General features: G+C 42.0%; 1 pseudogene across 1 annotated transcript in view; it reads left to right on the top strand.

Moving 5' to 3' along the window:
* The window catches only part of LOC144319979 (immunoglobulin heavy variable 3-23 pseudogene), a 187,361-nt pseudogene extending 180,017 nt beyond the window's left edge, over window positions 1–7,344 (top strand). The window contains exon 2 of the transcript XR_013385596.1: window positions 6,989–7,344. The product of XR_013385596.1 is annotated as an immunoglobulin heavy variable 3-23 pseudogene (transcript). The remainder of the gene's footprint in view (window positions 1–6,988) is intronic.
* Window positions 7,345–13,178: the final 5,834 nt, after the last annotated feature.

The raw sequence follows: 13,178 nt of genomic DNA, 5'->3' as shown, positions 1-13,178 counted from the left end.
ATGGTCTTTTAATTGTTTGTCTCTTTTTTCCTCAGTTTCCCTCTTTGCTGTCAACTTGTCTTCTAGGTCACTCACTCGTTCTTCCACCTCGTTAACCCTCGTCGTTAGGACTTCTAGTTTGGATTGCATCTCATTCAATTGGTTTTTAATTTCTGCCTGATTAGCTCTAAATTCTGCAGTCATGAAGTCTCTTGAGTCCTTTATACTTTTTTCTAGAGCCACCAGTAGCTGTATAATAGTGCTTCTGAATTGGCTTTCTGACATTGAATTGTAATCCAGATTTTGTAACTCTGTGGGAGAGAGGACTGTTTCTGATTCTTTCTTTTGAGGTGAGGTTTTCCTTCTAGTCATTTTGCTCAGTGCAGAGTGGCCAAAAGCAAGTTGTATTGGGAAAAAGAGAAAAAGAGAGGAGAGAAAGAAGGAAAGAAAAGAGAAAGAGAAAAAAAAAGGGAAGAAAAAGAAAAAAAAACGAAAAAAAAAAAGAAGAAAAAGAGAAAGAAAAAGAAAGGAGAAAAAAAGGGGGTGGGGGAAGGAAACAAATCAAAAAGCAAAACAAAACAAAACAAAACAAAACAAAACAAAACAAAAAAAAAACAAAAAAAAAAAAAAAAAAGGAACCACAGGGGAGTATCTTCTGATTCTGTGTACTTTAAGTCCCTTGGCTTCTCCTGGAAGTTGTCCGTCTAGCTGATCTTCTGGGGGAGGGGCCTGTTGTGCTGATTTTCAGGTGTTAGCAGTTGGGGGAGCTGCTGTGCCCCTGCCTGGTGCAGGGCTCAGTGGGGGTTGTTTACACCGTGAGGCCGCAGGAGGAACAGCCCCAGTGGCGGGGCAGCTCTGGAAACCTGGATTCAGCTCCGGCAGGAACTCTGTCTGCAGGGCCTGGAGGCTCCGGGGCGGGGCCGCTGATGTGCTCAGCTGGGGCAGGAGCGTCCTTGCTGTCCTGGGCCCTCCCGGCCTCTGCCTGTCCTGGGGGAGGCGGGATCCTGGGCTGTGTCCCGGCGCCCTGTGCTCCGGAGCCTGCGCTGGTGGATTCGCGCTCCCTGGCCGCGCAACCCCCTCCGCGGAGCCGCCGCCCGAGCCCCTCTGAGCTGCTCCTGGAACCGCGCAGCCCCCTCCGCACGGAGCCTCTTCTTCTGCCCGAGCCCCTCCGAGCTGCTCCCGGGGCCCCGCAGCCCCCTCCGCGGAGCCGCCCCCGATCCCCTTCAGCTGCTCCGGGTCCCGCCGGGTCCCGCCGAGCGCGCTGCAGCCCTTAGGGAGCTCGGCGCACTCTCCTGGGCGCGCAGTTGCTCTGTTACTGTCCCCGGGAGCCCGAGGGCCTCCTCGCCCTCCTGGTCCTGCTCCAACTCCCCACGAGCCCCTTTCCGCTCGGGAAGGTCGGTGCAGCTCCTGCGTCTCCGGGACGGGGCTCTCCTGTCCTGGGGACACTCGCCCCGGCCTCAGCCCGGCTCCTCGCGGGCCCCTCCCCCTTGGAGGCCTTTGTTCCTTTATTCCTTTTTCCCCGTCTTCCTACCTTGATAGATGCGCGAACTCTTCTCACTGTAGCATTCCAGCTGGTCTCTCTTTAAATCTCAGGCCGAATTCATAGATTTTCTGGATAATTTGAAGGTTTTCTAGGTAGTTTGGTGGAGACAGGTGATTTGGGGACCCTACTCCTCCGCCATCTTGCTCCTCCCCTATTCCTTTTTTTATAATAAATTTATTTTTTATTGGTGTTCACTTTGCCAACATACAGCATAACACCCAGTGCTCATCCCCTCAAGTGCCCCCCTCACTGCCTGTCACCCATTCACCCCCACACCCCGCTCTCCTCCCCTTCCATCACCCCTTATCACTGGATGAACATTTCATGCCCCATGTCCCCATGTCCCCATTTCAATCCCACCTGCATCTGTGATTCTCCCTCTGTACATAAGATCAGTTTCCCTTTAGGATTTCCTCAATGGAACCCTCGAGGGACCTACACAACTTATTTATCTCTTATCATTTTATTTAAATGCAATCATTTTTGTCATGGAATTTGCAATAACCAGGTAACATGACCTGGTTATGTCAATATCTAACAGCTCTACCATCCTATTTCATAGTCTACATGTGAACTTACATGATAGTGAAGCTATTTCAGGCAAGTTAAGTCCACTCATAGTCAGCAAGGCAGGGGAGAAGCTCTGAATGCCCAGAAACAGGGCAGTGGTTGGCTTTGACGATTTCATCAACATTTATACAAATATCAGCTTCCCCAGACATGAACACTCAGAAAATAAGTGTGAGAGGATGGAGCAAGTGATCACAGTTCATCTTGTAGTGTGCAGCTCCTGGACCTGAGCTGGAGTTACATGGATGTCTAAATGCACAGTGCAGTTGGCAATAGATTGTTATCATTTGCTCTTGGTTTTGTTTCCTCTGTGAATGCTCACTCCCCACCTTGTTGAGGCTTGTTTTGGGGTTTTGTGACTCTCTTCCTGGTTGCACTGGAGAGCCATTCTGAACATGGCCTCCTACCTCTAGCCTGGGATTGAATGTTCTCACCCCTGATTCTTCAGGGAACTCTCATAGGAGCCATTAAGCACTTTCTGTCCTCAGTCGACATCTGAATCTTGTGTTCACCGTACCTGTCTCTGAGCTGGTTTATCTCAGGCAGCATTATACTGTTAGTTTAGGAGGGATAATAAAAATAAAAATATATGCTATACAATGAAAAATGTTCATTCTGACACCAGTTTATTATATCCCAAACTCTACTTGAATGAGCTCATTCTGCATCAGGTAATCTCATCAAAGCGATTACAGAAGATCACAGATTTAACTGCAGTGGAACACAGTGAATGGTTTGTTAGAGAATTACAAATAGAACTGCATTACCTGAAACCTTCTGAAATTCAGCTAAATTCTAAATTAAGCAAAATCATGCAATCCCCAATACATGCGGAATCCACTATTCTAAGGAACCCTGCCACTCTGTCGTTCAGGTGTTTCAGAGGGGCAGTAAATCCTGTGGAGAGGAGCACAGGCCAAGAATCTGGGGTTAGACCCACCTGAAAATGTGCACAAGGACACCTTAGAAACCCTCTACAATGCAAGGGGTAAGTTCACAACACTGTATGGGGAAACGTGACACCTACAAACCAAGAGTTATATGCAAATACAATTACAAAGTAGCACGTGGACACAAAGTCTGAAGTCTGGAATATTACATAATAAAAACCATAGTTTTCCAAAGAAGTAAATATGAACATACAAAGGCAGTAACATCTCTGGTCAAAAGAGTTCCACAGAAATGAGCCCAAGCTGAGAATATACTGAGAGGACATGTATATAAGGGCCCCTCTCTATTGAATAAAACATCCCAAACCTGATTCTGCATCTGGGGGAGGAGCCCTGCTCCAGGAACAATAGGTGACCAATTCAGTGATCAGGACAAAACACAACTCACCACGGAGTCTGTGTTTTTCTGGGTTTTCCTTGACACTATTTTTAAATATATATATTTTTTATTTTCTATTTGAGTCAATTTGCCAACATAAAGCATATCAACCAGTGCTCATCACATCAACAGAAGAATGGGCATTTTTAAGAACTGACAGAAAATCTACCATAATATATATGTTTAATCTTTTTAAAAATGTCTCTATGATTTTGATATTTTCATCTAATTTTGTTAGAAAGAGAGAAATTATACCTCAAAAGTTCATAAACATTGGGATATAGGGTATTGAGGTTGAATATGTTTGATTTAAACATTTTATCCCCAACTGGGAGCAGATATTAATTAACCAAAACCATCATGACTCCACTGTGGTAACATGTGGGTTGAAATTGAAACCACACCTGCCTTTCCTAATTCATCAATGCCCGCATCTCACTTTCAGCCTGTCCGGTACCCATCATCCCATGACATCCCTGTTTGGGGACTTCCTGCACTGATGGAAAAGGCCTGTTAATACGGGGTGCTGCTGGATACTCAGAAAGCATGAACAAGTGTCTACTGGCATTCACCTGAAGCTACTATTCCTCTACAGGGAATAGGTCAGAGCTCGAAAATTCATGTTTACTCTGTGCTGTTCCCCTGACTTTCATCTCCTGATACAAAAAAAAAGGGATTCCTTTTTCTAATTAAATATTTTTAATTTAAAATCTAGTTCTATATACTATGAATCTCTAAAGTTCCCCTGGAGCTTCCCTATGACCCGGCAATTGCACTAATGGGATTTACTACAAAGATACAAATACAGTGAAAGACCACAACACCTGCACCTCGATGTTTATAGCAACAAAGTCCAGAGTGGCCAAACTGTGGAAGGAGCCTCGGTGTCCATTGAAAGATGAAAGGATAAAGAAGATGTGGTCTATATATACAATGCAATATTACTCAGTCATTAGAAATGAAAAACACCCACCATTTGCTTTGAGGTGATTGGAACTGGAGGGTATTATGCTGAGTGAAGTAAGTCAGTCGCAGAAGAACAAACATATGGTATCATTCATTCAGGGAATATAAAAAGTAGTAAATGGGAGTATAGGGGAAAGGAGATAAAATGAGTGGGAACTGTCAGAGAGGTCGACAGAACATGAGAGACTCCTAACTCTGGGAAAGGAACTCTGGGAAGGAACTCTGGGAAGGCGTAGTTGTAAGGGAGGTCAGCAGAGGTAGGGGTGACTGGGTGACGGTTACTGAGGGGTCACTTGACGGGATGAGCACTGGGTGTTATACTATATGTTGGCAAAACGAACTCCAATAAAAAATATAATTAAGAAATAAAATTTTAAAAAAACAAATGAAACTTCAGATAATGAGGAATAATCCTAACCAAAGAGGAAAGGACCTATAGTCTAAAAATTCTAAAATACATATGAAAGACATTAGAGAAGACAGAAATATATGGAAAACAGTCTATTCTCATGGATTGGAAAAATAAATATTCATATAATGTCTAAGCCACCAACAACAATCTATGCATTCAATATGAACCCTATCAAAACACCACCAACATTTTTCTAGGGAATGGAACAAGCCTAAAATTTGTAAATAAACAGAAAAGATTCTGACTAGGCAAAAGAATGTTGAAACAAAAAACAAATCAGGGCAGCCTGGGTGGATCAGCGTTTTAGCACTGCCTTTTCGTCCAGGGCGTGATCCTGGAGACCTGGGAACGAGTCCCATGACAGGCACCCTGCTTGGTGCCTGCTGCTCCCTCTGCCTGTGTCTCTGTCATTCTCTCAGTCTCTCTGTGTCTCTAGTAAGTACATAAATAAAAACTTAAAAAAAAACAAAGCGAAAGCCATCACAATTCCAGATTTCAAAGTTATGATCGTCCAAACAGTATAATAGTGTCACTATAACAGGCACATGGTCAATGGAATAGAATAAAGAACCCATAAATGGACACACAGCTCTATGGTCAACTTATCTTCAACAAAGTACAGAAAACTATCGATGGGAAAAAGAACAGCCTCTTCAACAAGTGGTGTTGGGAACATTGGACGGCTGCAAGTAGAAGAATGAACTTGGGCCACATTCTTACATTCCACACAAAGATAAACTCAGAGTAGATGAAAGACCTAAATGTGAGGCAAGAAACCATCAAAATCAAGGAGATTTTGTGACCTCAGCCACAACAGGTTCTTGTACTCGAATCTCCAAAGGGAAGGGAAACAAAAGTAAAAGTGAACTCTATGGACTACATCAAGGAAGGAGCTGTCATACAGCTGTGGAAACACTCAACATAATTAAAAGGCCTAACAAATTGGAAAAGATTGGGATGCCTGTGTAGCTTGAGCATCTGTCTTTGGCTCATGAAGTCCTAGAGCTCTGGGACTGAGATCAGCATTGGGCTCAGTGTGGGGAGCCCACTTCTCCCTCTGCCCATCTCTGAATCTCCCCATCTCTGATGAATAAATAAATAACATCTTCCAAAAGAATAAAAGCAATGGGAGAAGAGAATTGCAAATCTATCTCCAGATAAAGGCTTGTTTCCAAAATTGAAAAATAAATTACCAAACAAAACAACCACAAAGTGAAAACTACAGTCAGAAATGGGCAGAAGACATAAAGATTCACCTTGTCCTGATTGGAATGTAGACTGTCACTTTATATTAGGTAGGTCATCTACATACAAAATGAAATTTATTGTCTCCTCTAGGTCTGCCTTATATCAACTGCATGATTAAAACAGACAATGCATCCTGAAGAGAAGAGGAAAATGCTTTCTGCCACAGACTGGAAGACCTACCAGTAAACATGGCAAGAAAACTACATAAAAAAAGGTGATAAACTGGAAAGAAAATAATTAGTTTTCTTATGACAATGTATTAATAGAGTCAATGAGTAAAAACGCCAGATAAAAACTGGAAGAAATAACTCGTGAGTTCAGCAAAAAATCAGTATATAAAATCAGCAAATAAAATAAAGATATATTCCTACATAATAACAACAAATTACATATACAAGATTAACAAAATAATCCAATTTACACCAGCACCTAAAATAAATATGTAGAATTAAAATTTACTAGCAAGATGAAATATCTCCAGAAAATGACCTATATTGATGTGTCTTTTGAAATGCACCCAGAAATTAATAAATAACTGTGCTTAGAACTGCATATAGTTGGAGGGCCATCTACACAAATTGCTATAGAATTGTGGTGCAATACATGTGTTGGCTTTAAATACACGAATGTAAGTCTGGAGCTGGTTACATAGTCAGAGGACATGCAAATAGGGCCCACCCTCCACTGATTAATCCAGGCCAGTCCTGACCCTGCAGCTGGGAGAGGAGCCCCAGCCCCAGGATCCCAAGGTGACCTGATTCACTGATCAGGACACAACAGAGACAAACCACCATGGAGTGTGTGCTTGGCTGGGTTTTCCTTGTCGCTATTTTAAAAGGTAATTCATAGAGAAGCAGAGACCTTGAGTCTGTGAGTGGAAGTGAGTGAGAGAAACTGGGGATGTGGGACAGTTGTTTGACCAGGATGTCTTGTGTCTGCAGGTGTCCAGGGAGAGGTACAGCTGGTGGAATCTGGGGGAGACCTCGTGAAGCCTGGGGGTTCCCTGAGACTCTCCTGTGTGGCCTCGGGATTCACCTTCAGTAGCTACTACATGAGCTGGATCCGCCAGGCTCCTGGGAAGGGGCTGCAGTGGGTCGCAGATATTAGTGATAGTGGAGGTAGCACAGGCTACGCAGACGCTGTGAAGGGCCGGTTCACCATCTCCAGAGAGAACGCCAAGAACACGCTGTATCTTCAGATGAACAGCCTGAGAGCCGAGGACACAGCCGTGTATTACTGTGCGAAGGACACAGTGAGTCGAACTCAGTGTGAGCCCAGACACAAACCTCTCTGTTAAGGGGATCAGGACCACCAGGGGGTGCACACTCCTCACCACTTCTGTCTTGAAGGCCCAGGAGAAGGTGCAGATGGAAGTTCTGGGCAGGTTTCCTGTCAGGATCTGGGATTCCTCTCCAAGGAGCAGATTTCCCCAGGGAGTTATCTATGCAGATGGTATGTGCATACTTATTCAGTCTCTGATTTAGACACATCTGTTTTTTATATGAAAACAGCTATTATGCCATGCACAAAAGACAGCGATTCTTTTTTTATCAATAGATTTCACAGTAATTTTATTTTATTTCTTTAATAATAAATTTATTTTGTATTGGTGTTCAATTTGTCAGCATACAGAATAATAGTGCTCATCCCGTCAAGTGCCCCCCTCAGTGCCCATCACACATTGACTCCCCACCCCCGCCCTCCTCCCTTTCCACCACCCCTAGTTCGATTCCCAGAGTTAGGAGTCTTTATGTTTTGTCTCCCTTTCTGATATTTCCTACCCATTTCTTCTCCCTTCCCTTCTATTCCCTTTCACTATTGTTTATATTCCCCAAATGAATGAGAACATATAATGTTTGTGCTTCTCCGATTGACTCATTTCACTCAGCATAATACCCTCCAGTTCCATCCACATGGAAGCAAATGGTGGGTGTTTGTCATTTCTAATAGCTGAGTAATAATCCATTGCATACATAAACCACATCTCCTTTATCCATTCATCTTTCGATGGACACCGAGGTTCCTTCTACAGTTTGGCTATTGTGGACATTGCTGCTATAAACATTGGGGTGCAGGCATCCAGACATTTCATTGCATCTGCATCTTTGGGGTAAATCCCCAACAGTGAAATTGCTGGGTTGTAGGGCAGGTTTATTTTTAACTCTTTGAGGAACCTGCACACAGTTTTCCAGAGTGGCTGCTCCATTTCACATTAGATTTCACAGTACTTTTAGTTTACATGATAATAGGTTATAGTAGGCATGTAAAACATAAATTACATAAACTGTTTTTCTAGATTTGTTTATGCAGGTAGAAACGTTGTAATCATCTTATATCTTGAGTACACTGCATACTGTGGCAATCAATAAATATGTGAATTTGATGAGATAGTATAATAGAAAAGATAATTTGGGGGATAGGTAAATGTAATGATTCTAGAAAACATAGGCTTATGCAGCTGGTTTCATAAGAAGGAGTAATACATGCTCTATTTATTTGGAATAAAAATGCTAGGACAGTGAATAACTTTATAATTTAACATAATGGTGACATTGTATTAATTTGCCTGCTATAATAACTTTTTTATACAGTAGTATGATTTGCACTGGTACTATAATATTGAGTAATCTATAGCCCTTATTGAAATTTCACCAGTTTTCCAAATAGTTTTTTTTTCCTGCCCCAGGATCCAAACTAGGATCCCCAATTGCATTTAGTTGCTGTTTTCTTTTTTTCTGCTAACCTATGGCAGCTATTTAAGTCTTTCTTTGTCCTTCATGGCCTTGAAACATTTCATGAGTACTGGTCAGTTGTTCTAAGAATGCCTCTCACTTTGGGTTTATGTGAACCTTTTGGCATGATTAGATTAAGGTTTTGTATTTCTTGGGGATATCACAGCAAAAATGTGGAAGGAGCTTCAGTGTCCATCAAAAGATGAATGGATAAGGAAGATATGTTATATGTATACAAGGGAATATTATTCAGCCATTAGAAATGACAAATATGGGGATCCCTGGGTGGCTCAGCAGTTTGGCACCTATCTTTGGCCCAGGGCATGGTCCTGGAGTCCCGGAATGAGTCCCACGTCGGGCTCCTCACATGGATCCTGCTTCTCTCTCCTGTGTCTCTGCCTCTCTCTATCATAAATAAATAAATAATTTTTTAAAGAAAATTTTAAAAAAGGGACAAATACCCACCATTTTCTTCAACGTGGATGGAACTGGAGGGTATTATGCTGAGTGAAATAAGTCAATTGGAGAAGGACAAACATTATATGGTCTCATTCATTTGGGGGATATAAAAAATACTGAAAGGGAATAAAGGGGAAAGGAGACAAAATGAATGGGAAATATCAGAGATGGAGACAGAACATGAGAGGCTCCTAGCTCCAGGAAACAAACAGGGCATGGTGGAAGGGGAGGAGGGTGGGGTTGGGGGTGAATGGGTGATGGGCACCGAGGGGGCACTTGGCGGGATGAGCACTGGGTGTTATTCTGTATGCTGGCAAATTTAACACCATAAAAAATAAATTTATTATTTTCAAAAAAGAATCATAACTAACAATATATATATAAATAAAATAAAATAATAAAATAAAATAAAATAAAATAAAATAAAATAATAAAGTAAAATAAAATAAAATAAAATAATAAAATAATAAAATAATTGGGTGAACCAGAATATTTATGTAATCTCAGAGCATCTCTCCAAATATATCTATTATTTACAAAGGGAATAATAGTAAATCTACAGTGGAAATACCCAACACACTTTACCTTGATCAAGAATATCCTGAGAGAAAAAATATATCGTGTATCCCCTGATATGATACATTGTCAAGAACACAACGTCACTTCTGTGATATTGCTAAGACATAGATTCTTGCAGTTGCTTACTATTTTCCCTAAATACCAGTTAATTGCAAATATTTCCATGTACATTACCTAAGCATTTCCCCGATCCACACCTGCAATCATTGTGCATCACATGATCACCCAGGTCAAAGAGAAATTTGGTAGAAGCAGCATAAACTCCATGTTGGACATGAGGCTGCAAATGCATCAAATATCTAAAGCAAAAGAAGACATACCCCTAATGGGGTCAATATCTTGATCCACGCACACAGCATCCATGTCAGTGACAGCCTGGGAAGGAAGCAGGATTCACACCAGGATGTTCTGTGGATGTGGAGTCTGAACATCAACACACACACACACACACACAAACACAAGAGTATGAAAACGTTTTCAGCTTCATCATTGTTTCTGTTAAAAGCAGGCAGGCCTCTCAGCAAGTCAGATATGTTTGGATGGAGCCAGGGAAAAACACTGGCTCAGGGTGTGTGTTGAGGGAAAGTGGTGATGATGAGGTCCTGATCAAGGAGGGGAATATATGGAGTCAGTTTCCCACCAGTACCCACCAGTATCTGGGGAGGGAACTCAAGAGCGCTTGTTGGATTTCCCATGGGTGGGGCAGGAGGAGAAGAGGGAGGATTGGAGATCAAGGAGACAGCAGGTAATACTCAAATATATGGTGTCAAATTCTACTATACAATTATGAAAACTGAGAGAACAAAAGTGGAGGAGGACCTTCCACCTGCAGGGAATAACTCATGGATCCTTCAGGTGCTGATATCAGCTCACTGTGTGAGTCCTCTAACAGCCACATGTTGGAACCTAACGTCCATGTGATGGGAGGAGGAAGTGGGGCCTCAGGGGACCAATTAGGTCAGGAGGTGCATTCTCATTATGGGATCAGGGCCTTTATACACCAGGACTGGGAATGCCTCCTGCCCTTTGGCCCCATGTGAGGCCATCTGTCTGGGGGTATGTCATACAATTGTTATTATTTTTGCAGTAGTAATGGTTGAGTTTTGTGTTCCATGAAAATCACCTCACTGATGAGTGACAAAGAGAGAAAGCACTTATCATCATGTGACATGGGCTTCAGGCAGGAGTTCTGGCAACCTCCCCAAGGACATAAATGCAGGAATATAATTGTCATGAGTTATATGTCTCCCTACAGTCTATGTAACTCCATTTTGAATGGGATGGGCTACTGGAAGTCTCGGTGATGAAAACAACCCATTCAAGGATGGAAACTGCTGGATCTGGAGGCAGAAAAGTCTTGTCTCATTTGGCAGGGTCAAAGGGACTGACATGAGAAAACCAAATTGAGCTGGCTCCAGGCAGGAAACTGGAATTGAATTCCTTAATTTTGGAATTTTCTTAAAGTCTTTATCTTCCTCTGTGTGTACAAATGCCAGTTATAGATCCTGCTACAACTATAACAGTTTTATGAAGAAGAGGTCACATAGGGTCCTGGGTCTGGATCTTCAGAGAGTGTCTCTGGTGTGTGCTGCATGCACTGTGCTGTACTCTTTTGGTGCCTCTTTCCTTCAGGTCTGGCATCTACACACGCTCTCCCTGCCTGAAGTGGGCAGTGTGTGGTCCTTGGGAAGAATGTGATGAGTTTTAACTGGGTGTGCTCTGCTCAGCTCGTTAAATGAGCCATGAAACTACCTCCACTAGAACTGGGGCCCTGCAGAATTCTCTGGTCAGGAGATGTGGGTGGGCAGGGGTGCAGCCACTCAGAGAAACCGTATGGTGGTATCTCAAATAAGTAAATGTAGACCTCCCCTGTGATCCAGCAACTGCCTTACTGGGTATTTACACTAAGATTACAAAAGTGCTGATTAAAAGGGATACACGCACCTCAATGTTTACAGCAGCATTATCTACATTAGCCAAACTATGGAAACAATCCCAGTATCTGTCAACTGATGAATGGATAAAGAACATGTGAGATAGATAGAAGAGCTAGATACATAGGGATTTTACTAATCAATGCAATGGAATTAAATCTAACAATTTACAAGTATGAGGATGGAGGTAGTATGCATAATGCTAATTGACATGCCAGTGAGAAAAAGAAAATACTGTATACTTCGAGTCATAGTTTGAATTTAAGAAACAGAACAAATGAACAAAGAGATTGATGCAGAGATCAGGAAATAGTCCCTTCAATACAGAGATAAAAACTGATAGTTACCAGGTGGGAGGAGAGTGGGGGATGGGTGACCTGTCAGATGGGGCTTAGGGAGTGCACTTGTCCTGATGAACACTGGGTGATGTATGGAATTGTTCAATCAGCATGTTGAATACATGAAACGGGTGTTACACTGTATGTGACCTCTACTGCAATTCATTTTTTTGAATGTTCATAGCAGCTTTAGTTGTAACAGCTAAAACTCAGAATCAGCCCATATATCCTTCAGCCAATGAATGGTAAAACCAACAGTTTACATCTACACCATGGGATACAACTCAGCTATGAAAAGAAACAAATTATCGATACACACAACAAATTAGATGAACCTAGAGGGAATTATGCTGAGTGAAAAAAGCAATCCCTAAGGTACATTGTGTATGATTCCAATTTTATAACATTTTTGACATGAAAATGTTATAAAGATTAGTGGTTTCCAACAGTTAGGGAAGTGAGTGGTATTGTGGTGACTGACTATAACAGGATTGCATGAGGGATACTTTCTATAGAACAGTTCTATGGCTTAGTTGTGGTGCTGAGTACACAAATATACACATGTGTATAATTGAATAATACTTAATTACCACACACGTGCACAGACACAGGAGTGTCTACTGCAATTAAAATAAAAATTTAAAAGAAGAACTACAACTGGAAATTTTAAACATTGTCCTATGTTTCATGCATAATTCAGGCAGTTTTTTCTATTAAACAAAGCTGGTAGTATTTAGAGATTCACTAATTACCACTTATGTGAAAATGAAATTTAATAATCTATTAAAAAATGGAAATTCTGGACTTTATACTCTAACAATTGGTGTAGCGAAATGTAGGATAAAATTAGATTATTGTGCAGCCCGGGTAGCTCAGCAGATTAGCAACCCCTTCAGCCCAGGGTGTGATCCTGGAGACCCGGGATCGAGTCCCATATCAGGTTCCCTGCATGGAGCCTGCTTCTCCCCCTGCCTGTGTCTCTGCCTCTGTGTTTGTGTGTGTGTGTGTGTGTGTGTGTGTGTGTGAGAGAGAGAGAGAGAGAGAGAGAGAGAGATGAATAAATAAATAAAATCTTTTTTAAAAAATGTA

The sequence above is a fragment of the Canis aureus genome, chromosome 9, assembly GCF_053574225.1.
Source record: "Canis aureus isolate CA01 chromosome 9, VMU_Caureus_v.1.0, whole genome shotgun sequence".
NCBI classification, from domain to species: Eukaryota; Metazoa; Chordata; class Mammalia; order Carnivora; family Canidae; genus Canis; species Canis aureus.
This window is presented reverse-complemented; position numbering and strand designations above follow the sequence as displayed.